At 36.1% G+C, this 10,906-nt stretch overlaps 1 long non-coding RNA gene across 1 annotated transcript; it reads right to left on the bottom strand.

Annotated features, from left to right (window-relative positions):
• Window positions 1-2,654: 2,654 nt before the first annotated feature.
• LOC138350517 (uncharacterized) lies at window positions 2,655-10,456 on the bottom strand. The gene is made up of 2 exons (XR_011222147.1): window positions 10,345-10,456; window positions 2,655-3,806 (listed from the first exon to the last, which is right to left on the bottom strand). It is a non-coding gene; the product is annotated as an uncharacterized lncRNA (long non-coding RNA).
• Between the last annotated feature and the right edge of the window lie 450 nt (window positions 10,457-10,906).

Here is a 10,906-nt window from a genome sequence, read left to right as displayed (position 1 = left end):
TTAAGAGGAAAAGTATCGTCTAAATAAGAGGATTTATTAAGAGGAAAAACAAAAAGTCTGAATAAGAGGAAAAACTGAATTACAGATAAATAATAATATTACTTACGAGCTGGGATGTTGATTCCACCACGTATGAGATTCTTTTGATCACGAATAGGAACTCCTGTAATGGAAACATTTTTCTGTATGAGTACATATTACTTGTTTATACACTTGTTAAAATATAAAATTAATAACTTTTTAAATTACGAAAATTATTGTGAAAACGTATGGTTATTTATGATGCGAGGGCGTTTGGGTGGAGGTTCAATGACGTTTCTGGCTTTGGTGGGAGGTTCCTGGTTAACGGACCAACGACAGTACGGGCAGGAAGTAGAACCATGAACTGAAATAAGAATAATATATATAAATTGACTGTCTGTATGTGTGTTTCAGATATATATTTTCCTTTGAAAGTTTATTGATTGTGCGAAAAAAGCTGTACTTACGATTTGCACAATAGAGTTGTCCACAGCTGGTACAGGTTAAGTCAAAATGTCCCGGTGGTGTAGGCCCGTTGCATCCTATACAGTACAGTCTGCATTCTTGAAGAGCGTTGATGGACATCTCACCTAAGCATGTTAAGCATTTTGTTTGACACACATGCCTGATTTCGTTGTTGAGAGGAGACAGGCACAGGGGACACAGTGACATGATGATATGACTAGGCTGGGGGATCCTTGTGAACAGGATGAAGATTGAATGTTGACTGAAAGTGCAGGCCTCTAAGACTTTGGCCTTAGGCGATCTGAGGGGGCCCCTGAATGAGCGTAATAACAATAGTGTGCCCCTGAGTGAGCGTTATTAATAGCGAGAATGACTGGCGAATACTGGGATTAAACTCTTTATTATAAATTGTGTAAACTAAAATTAGATGACTAAATAAATTATAAATAAATAAATATGTTTTATTAACGCCTAATGTATATATATATATATATATAAATTATTACGGTGGCGAACGCTGACAATGACTGGTAGATGACAGGGCAGGTAATCAGGTGATGATTGCCTTGGGCAGATAGCCTGGGGCAGGTAGCTGGTGCCAGCTTAGATAGTCTCGGAGGCAGTTTCAGTAATAAAGGTTACATTGAGATGCCTCGGTTGATTTGTGTAAAACTGACTGGTTAATGAAAAAAGGAATAAAACATTACGATGTCAGAAAAATAGGAAGAGAGAATAATATGAAGAGGAGAGAGAGAGAGAGGGACGGTCCAGATATTATGGAGAAGATAAGATAAGATAAGAGGTAACCTGCATGCGGCGTCTGGCTGACTTTCTAAAGTAAACATAGGTGGGCCACAGATTGTGAGGTATGAGCGGGAGACAGTGAAATGATTCAGATATATAGCAATATACTAGTTTCTAAGTAAGAATCCCATGAGAACTTTAACAAACTTCTAAGTCTCGGAAATTATTTTCATCATAAGAACTTTAACAAACTCGTATGACATTATTTTCATCATAAGAACTCTTAACAAACTCGTATGATATTATTTTCATTATAAGAACTTTAACAAACTTCTAAAATCTCGGAAATTATTTTTCTCATAAGAATTCCATAATTCCACATCAGTGACTTGAATTTCTCCCATAAGAACTTTAACAAAACTCGTATGACATTATTTTCATCACAAGAACTTTTAACAAACTTCTAAAATCTCGGAAATTATTTTTCTCATAAGAATTCCATAATTCCACATCTGTGACTCCCCAAATTTACCTGAAAAACCTGACACGCTACAGGGGATATTGGAACCTGAAAACCCCGACACGCTACAGGGGATATTGGACCTGAAAACCCCGACACGCTACACGTGATTGAGGACCTGAAAAATAAAATCACCTGTGGCGTGTCATCCCTACTACTACTATGGTGCAATCATAATAATGTTCATATCTCGGTCTTTCTGGAGGCATATAAGATTTTAGGCTTTATTAGCGTATCTAATAAATAAATCAATATAAATAAATATTAAGGTATTTAGAATGAAGCTTATATTTCTATCTTTCTTGTGACATATAAAACTCTTACGTTTATTAAGGAATCTGCGTGAAATAGGCATGGTTCTGAGATGAATGTTAATTGTGGGTTTCGAGCTAGACGCGCGGCAATGGACGCCATACACATCCAGTGGGTGTTATTGGACCCCATACCCATTCTATGGGTGGTTGGAGCCCCAAACCCATTTTATGGGTGGTTGGAGCCCCATACCCATCCTGTGGGTTGTAGTGGACGCCATACTCATCCTGTGGGTGGTATTGGACCCCATACCCTTCCTGTGGGTGGATCCCAGCAAACATTTTCACGTTTTTAAAACGTTCTAAAAACGACATTTCATTGTTTTCAGCACGTTTATAATTACGTTTTAAAAATGTTTTTTGAGAATTTTTTTATACGACCTTAGAACGTAAATAAATAACATTTAAAAAAACCTTTTTATAATCTTTTAATTACCTACATTAAAACATTTAGGGTAAATCAGGGTATAGTAATTTTTTAAATTATATCTGAAATAGAAAGGGAGAGAAAGAAAGAAGACATATCTGAGAAAGAAATGGACATCCTATATATGTACGTGTAAATTACAAATAAATAGGGTACAAAAAGATAATTAAAATATTATATTTATTTAAGATTGAGTAATACAACAAAATATATGTAATAGCTCGAAATATATAGACTATATCTATAATAGAATATAAAAGTAAAAATCTATATAAGCAATATGTGAACACAATAGATTTCGTGATCAAGCAGCCTGTGATTCATGTCATGCTGAGTGAGATCAGCCTGACGTTACAAGCAGTTATTGTTACTTAAAACTAAAACAAGTAAAATTTCCCGAGTATACATATAACATTATAGTTTTTCTGTGACTAAAAATAAAAATCTATAAATCAAAAGTTTAGGACTAATTAACTAAAAATAAAAATCTACAAGTGAATGTAAACACAGTCAAGTATAATATTCATGTAGAAAGAGAAAGAAAAAGAAAGAGAAAAAGAAAGAGAAAGAAAGAAAGAAAGAAAACAAAGGAGAAAGAAAGAAAGAGAAAGAAAAAGAAAGATAGAAAGAAAAGAGAGACAAAATATATATTATTCAAGAGAACTTGACAATTAAGCACCTTCAAACAATTCATGATCAAGCAGGCTGTGATTCATGTCATGCTGAGATCAGTCTGACGTCACAAGCAGTTATTGTTACTTAAAACTAAAACAAGTAAAATTTCCTGAGTATACACTATATACTATATAACATAACACTATAGTTTTTCTATGACTAAAAATACAAATTATAAATCATTTATTCAAATGTTAGCACCATGCAAGAAGAGAGGAGACAGAACAAAATTAAGGCAAGGGGAGAGAAGACAGAATAGAAACAACAGAGAGGGGAGAGAGAAATGAGAGAACATTGAAGAGAAGGGGAAGAGAAAGACAAGATAAGAAAAAGATACAAGATAAAAACGACGCAAGTGAATTCCACAAATGTAAAAAGTAAAGGAAGAGAGAAGCTAGAAGAGACAGAAAACGAGAGGTGTTAGAAGAGAGGAGGAAAGGAGAGATAAAAAGAGACAAGAAAAACAGGAGAGAAACGTAAAAGAAATTAAAAAAAAGGGACATTTGTGAGGAGAGAAAATAAAGAGACCAGAGAAGACCATATATCAAGAGTGAGGATAAACACTTAATTGTGAATTTTCTTAGTAGACATCCTCTGCCTCTTGTTGCCCCTCTTGTATACGAATCGTACTTGCAAGTTTTCCCTGAAAAGATATTAACAAAATTAATTAATATTTATTTGTTTATATAAATTACACACACACACAAAAAAAAAATATATATATATATATATATATAACTAACTATTTTTTGTGTTCCTCACGTGTGCCCCTAAGAATGAGGTGATTTGGTAAAATGCTATGCCCAAGATAACTATCCGAGTGCCGGCGGTGGGGTGGTTCAAATAGCCTCGGCTATCACCTCATTATGTCCGGTCGTGATGGTCAAGTGGATTAAGGCGTCTTGTACATACCAGTTGCGTTGCTTCTGGGAGTATGGGTTCGAGTCACTTCTGGGGTGTGAGTTTTCAGTTGCATATTGTCCAGGGGACCATTCTGGCTTGTTCGCATATATATATATATATATATATATATATATATATATATATATATATATATATATGTATATAGAGTGTATTACACTTATTTGTATAATTTGCACGACGTTTCGAACCTCCATGGTTCATTCTCAAGTGAACAGATCTTACAATACTAGTTGATTTTATACCCGCATTAGGTCAGGTGATAATACAATGAAGGTGAAAAACATGGGGGGATACATAAGGGATAAATGTGAGGTGAAACATAAAAGCTGCAGAAGGCTTATTGGCCCATACGAGGCATCTCCTATCCAAACACAAAGATTAATCCAGTGTAATTGGCCTGTTATGTTGGACATTGTCTTCTGTGTTGGCATCGATATGTTCTTGTCTTGTCCTTACTCTCATGGTGGGTAGAGTAAATAGTTCCGTGATTTGGGTGTTCATGGTAGGTCGCTCTATTCTTATGTGAATTGCCTCAAGAATTTGTAATCTTCTTGAATCTTGGGTTTTGTCTATTATGCAAGTATTCTTGTTCAACATTTCTCTTGTTAGAGTAATGTCATGGGCTTGTCTCATGTGATTCCTAGGGGCACCAGATTGAAGATGGCATGTCAAACGCCTCGTCAGCTTGGTCGACGTCATACCTATGTACTTACATTGAAGGTTACATCCTTCATGGGGGCAAGTGTACATGTATACAACGCTTGACTGCTGTAGAGGGTTCTCCGTCGGCTTCGGGCTGTTTTTGATAAGGAGTTCGGAAGTCTTCTTGGTTTTGTAGAATATTATCAGGTTTATGTTTTGGTTAGGAGTAGTGCTTTTTACTCCTTTGCGGATTATTTCTTTCATTATTCTTTCCTCTTTTATATGTTCACTGTGCATGGTTGATTTGTAATATAATTTTATTGGGGGTGTTGTGGTTTCTGTTCTAGGTTCTGAATTATACCAACGGTCCAAGTGTCTTCTTATAGCAGCGTTTATTTCCGCGTTGCTATATCCGTTGTTCACCAATACCTGAGTTACTCTTTCAAACTCTCTACTCACGTTGCTCCATTCAGAGCAGTGGGTAAGCGCTCGACGAATATAAGCATTGAGGACACTGGCTTTGTATCTTTGGGGGCACTCACTTCTACCGTTCAGGCATAATCCTATGTTGGTGGGCTTGGTATATACGTTGGTGCTTAAAGAGGTTCCTGTTTTTGTTATTAGTACATCCAAGAATGGCAGACTATTATTTTCACTATTTTCATGTGTAAATCGGAGTACTGACTCTCTCTCTAGGTGTCTTTTTAGGTCAATTAGTTCATCTGAGTCTTTTACTATTACGAATATGTCATCTACATAACGGCAGTATACAGTTGGTTTTTGTCTGCTACTGAAGACCCTATCTTCGATGGTTCCCATATAAAAATTAGCAAATAAAACTCCTAAGGGGGAGCCCATTGCTACTCCGTCTATTTGTAAATACATGTCTCCTTGTGGACTGATGAAAGGGGCTTCCTTTGTACATGCTTCGAGAAGACTTTTCAAGTGTGGCTCAGGTATGTCTAATTTGGGGGTGCTCTCGTCTCTGTATACTCTGTCCAGTATCATTCCTATGGTTGTGTCGACTGGGACGTTGGTAAATAGGGATTCAACGTCCAGGGAAGCGATGATTCCATCGGGCTGGGTAGATTTGATCAATTCTAGGAAATCTGCTGATGATTGTAGACTAAACTTACTTGGAGTGTATGGAGTTAGGAGTTCATTGAGTTTCTTTGCCAGGTGATAAGTTGGGGTTGGTATTTGGCTGATTATAGGGCGTAGTGGGTTACCTGGTTTATGCGTCTTAACATTGCCGTAGGCATATCCTAAGCCATAGTCGCCTTGAAGTTTATTGAAATGCACACTACCTTTCTTTGCGTTGATTGCTGTAATTGTTTTGTTTACTTTCCGCTTAAGGTCTTCTACGGGGTTCCTCGTGATTCGTTGAAATTTGGAGTCGTCACTTAGGATGTCGCTAATTTTGTTCATGTATTCATGGGTAGGAATCAATACATATGCTGCTGTTTTGTCGGCTTTTCTTATTGTTACGTCTTTCAGATTTTTTAGTTGTTTCGCTGCTTCTTTGAGTCGTGGGGTTAAAATTGTAGATGAATATGTTCCTCGTTTTTTCCCTGCTTCTGCAAGTAGTTCAGCTTGAAGTGTGTCAGTGGTGATGACTTTTTTGTTGTCTTCTAGCTTATGGATATCGAAATGCTTCTGGACGATATCCATAAGCTAGAAGACAACAAAAAAGTCATCACCACTGACACACTTCAAGCTGAACTACTTGCAGAAGCAGGGAAAAAACGAGGAACATATTCATCTACAATTTTAACCCCACGACTCAAAGAAGCAGCGAAACAACTAAAAAATCTGAAAGACGTAACAATAAGAAAAGCCGACAAAACAGCAGCATATGTATTGATTCCTACCCATGAATACATGAACAAAATTAGCGACATCCTAAGTGACGACTCCAAATTTCAACGAATCACGAGGAACCCCGTAGAAGACCTTAAGCGGAAAGTAAACAAAACAATTACAGCAATCAACGCAAAGAAAGGTAGTGTGCATTTCAATAAACTTCAAGGCGACTATGGCTTAGGATATGCCTACGGCAATGTTAAGACGCATAAACCAGGTAACCCACTACGCCCTATAATCAGCCAAATACCAACCCCAACTTATCACCTGGCAAAGAAACTCAATGAACTCCTAACTCCATACACTCCAAGTAAGTTTAGTCTACAATCATCAGCAGATTTCCTAGAATTTATCAAATCTACCCAGCCCGATGGAATCATCGCTTCCCTGGACGTTGAATCCCTATTTACCAACGTCCCAGTCGACACAACCATAGGAATGATACTGGACAGAGTATACAGAGACGAGAGCACCCCCAAATTAGACATACCTGAGCCACACTTGAAAAGTCTTCTCGAAGCATGTACAAAGGAAGCCCCTTTCATCAGTCCACAAGGAGACATGTATTTACAAATAGACGGAGTAGCAATGGGCTCCCCCTTAGGAGTTTTATTTGCTAATTTTTATATGGGAACCATCGAAGATAGGGTCTTCAGTAGCAGACAAAAACCAACTGTATACTGCCGTTATGTAGATGACATATTCGTAATAGTAAAAGACTCAGATGAACTAATTGACCTAAAAAGACACCTAGAGAGAGAGTCAGTACTCCGATTTACACATGAAAATAGTGAAAATAATAGTCTGCCATTCTTGGATGTACTAATAACAAAAACAGGAACCTCTTTAAGCACCAACGTATATACCAAGCCCACCAACATAGGATTATGCCTGAACGGTAGAAGTGAGTGCCCCCAAAGATACAAAGCCAGTGTCCTCAATGCTTATATTCGTCGAGCGCTTACCCACTGCTCTGAATGGAGCAACGTGAGTAGAGAGTTTGAAAGAGTAACTCAGGTATTGGTGAACAACGGATATAGCAACGCGGAAATAAACGCTGCTATAAGAAGACACTTGGACCGTTGGTATAATTCAGAACCTAGAACAGAAACCACAACACCCCCAATAAAATTATATTACAAATCAACCATGCACAGTGAACATATAAAAGAGGAAAGAATAATGAAAGAAATAATCCGCAAAGGAGTAAAAAGCACTACTCCTAACCAAAACATAAACCTGATAATATTCTACAAAACCAAGAAGACTTCCGAACTCCTTATCAAAAACAGCCCGAAGCCGACGGAGAACCCTCTACAGCAGTCAAGCGTTGTATACATGTACACTTGCCCCCATGAAGGATGTAACCTTCAATGTAAGTACATAGGTATGACGTCGACCAAGCTGACGAGGCGTTTGACATGCCATCTTCAATCTGGTGCCCCTAGGAATCACATGAGACAAGCCCATGACATTACTCTAACAAGAGAAATGTTGAACAAGAATACTTGCATAATAGACAAAACCCAAGATTCAAGAAGATTACAAATTCTTGAGGCAATTCACATAAGAATAGAGCGACCTACCATGAACACCCAAATCACGGAACTATTTACTCTACCCACCATGAGAGTAAGGACAAGACAAGAACATATCGATGCCAACACAGAAGACAATGTCCAACATAACAGGCCAATTACACTGGATTAATCTTTGTGTTTGGATAGGAGATGCCTCGTATGGGCCAATAAGCCTTCTGCAGCCTTTATGTTTCACCTCACATTTATCCCTTATGTATCCCCCCATGTTTTTCACCTTCATTGTATTATCACCTGACCTAATGCGGGTATAAAATCAACTAGTATTGTAAGATCTGTTCACTTGAGAATGAACCATGGAGGTTCGAAACGTCGTGCAAATTATACAAATAAGTGTAATACACTCTATAGTAAATCACTTCTTTTCTTCACCTTAAAAGTACGAAAATGAGTTTTGGAGAACTCCTATTTCAATTAAGCCCTGATGCTAAGAAAATAGTTAGAGGGATAGAAGCCCTAAACCAGAAAATAATAAATACAGAATATGCGGTCATATTCAATGAAACATGTTTGAAAGAAAACCTGCTGCCAGTATACACCAATATATATGTATATATATATATATATGTATATATATGCGGAAAATCCACAGAGAAATATGAAATGAGGTGAACGTTTCGGCTTTGTTAAAGCCTTTGTCAACACCAGACTGATTGAGTCTGGTGTTGACAAAGGCTTTAACAAAGCCGAAACGTTCACCTCATTTCATATTTTTCTGTGGATTTTCCGCATAAAATGATCAGTGTTTTGTGATCGTCAATTGCATGTATATATATATATATATATATATATATATATATATATATATGAGGGAAGGGGATGTTCCCTCCATGCTGGATATTATATTTACCAGGAAAGAGGAGAGATTTATCATTCAGTACCTCCCTCCCTTGGGTAAAAGTGACCATGTCTTTTTGGGACTAAAGTATGCAATGCATTATAATCTGGAAGAAAATGAGCTTGAAGAAGTTGAAAAACCTGATTTGTGGAGAGGTCATAATGGGGAACTCAGATATTTCCTTAAGGAATTTGACAGAAACACTTGCTGTTAAGACATTAGGACATCTTCGGACATTAGGACATCTTCAGAACGAGTGGATTTACAGGTCGAGAACTGGACATAAATAGGCAGGAGAGAATGGTGGAGTGAGGCGAGGTACAATACGTGGACACTGCAGAGGGCCTATTGGCCCATCCGATGCAGCAACCACACACAGGCCCAAACATAGATTGGGAGATGGCTTCTTCAATAATGAATTGTAAAAGTACTTATAACAGAAACATAATTGGATCTGCTTTGATACAGATCACAAAAGAAAGTAAATTGAACATTAGCAGCGGTTTATATAACTTAGATCCATTTTTAATAGATCAATTAAAGGGCGATTTAAGTAGGATCATTGGAACACATTTGTCTCACTAATTCATTGTAAATATTTACTATTTTTATGCTATGATTATCCATGTTTGGGCCTGTGTGTGGTTCCTGCATCGGAAAAATTCTTGTTTCAATTTTCCTCCGTGGTCTGACACTGACTATCTATCTATCTATCTATATATCTATCTATATATCTATATATATATATATATATATATATTTATATATATATATATATATATATATATATATATATATATATATATATATATATATATATATATATATATATATATATATATATATGTAGTACTTAGTAGCCAGAATGCACTTCTCAGCCTACTATGCAAGGCCCGATTTGCCTAATAAGCCAATTTTTCATGAATTAATATATTTTCTCAAATTTTTTTCTTATGAAAAGATAAAGCTACCCATTTCATTATATATGAGGTCAATTTTTTTTATTGGAGGTAAAATTAACGTAGATATATGACCGAACCTAACCAACCCTACCTAACCTAACCTATCTTTATAGGTTAGGTTGCGTTAGATAGCTGAAAAAGTTAGGTTAGGTTAGGTAGGTTAGGTAATCGAAAAACAATTATTTCATGAAAACTTGGCTTATTAGGCAAATCAGGCCTTGCATTGTAGGCTGAGAAGTGTGTTCTGGCTACTAGGTACGATATATATATATATATATATATATATATATATATATATATATATATATATAAACAGATAATTAGTGAAAACAAAAAAAATTTAAATTATTTTACCTTGTACCTAGATCCACCAGGCCTGTTTGGAGCATGTTTAAGTACTTCAGAAATTTGAAAGGTCACGTCTTCCACCTTAACTTGCGGATGTGCGTTGATAGATGATTCTGTAAAATTAACAGTTATTTATATAACAAATTCTGTATAACAATAATATTCTGTAAAATTAAAAGTAATTTACATATCAGATAAAACTCTCCAGAGATGGTGATACACAACATATAAAAGACAAGTTTCAGAACAAGATATGCATTTAGGAATAAGGTTTTGTACATGTACGTAGCACATGAGAAAAAAAGTGGAAGGTGATCAAGTTTATATTAACATGTTAACGGCTTTATTGAGGCTTTGCAAGAATGAAAAAAATATTACTAATATAATCTCACCGACCAATGAATTGTACGTTGTTTAAAAGTCAATTATTTACATTATTATTATTATTTAATACTAATGATATAAAAATGCATTTTGCAATCTACTATTTATGCAAGTATTAAGCACAGGATCATGAAATAAACTGCAAAATACTGTAAAGGATAAACCAATTAAGTTTACATTTTCC

The sequence above is a fragment of the Procambarus clarkii genome, chromosome 46 (genome assembly GCF_040958095.1).
Source record: "Procambarus clarkii isolate CNS0578487 chromosome 46, FALCON_Pclarkii_2.0, whole genome shotgun sequence".
Classification (NCBI taxonomy): Eukaryota; Metazoa; Arthropoda; class Malacostraca; order Decapoda; family Cambaridae; genus Procambarus; species Procambarus clarkii.
Note: the sequence above shows the minus strand (reverse complement) of the source record. Positions and strands in the feature narration are given on the sequence as shown.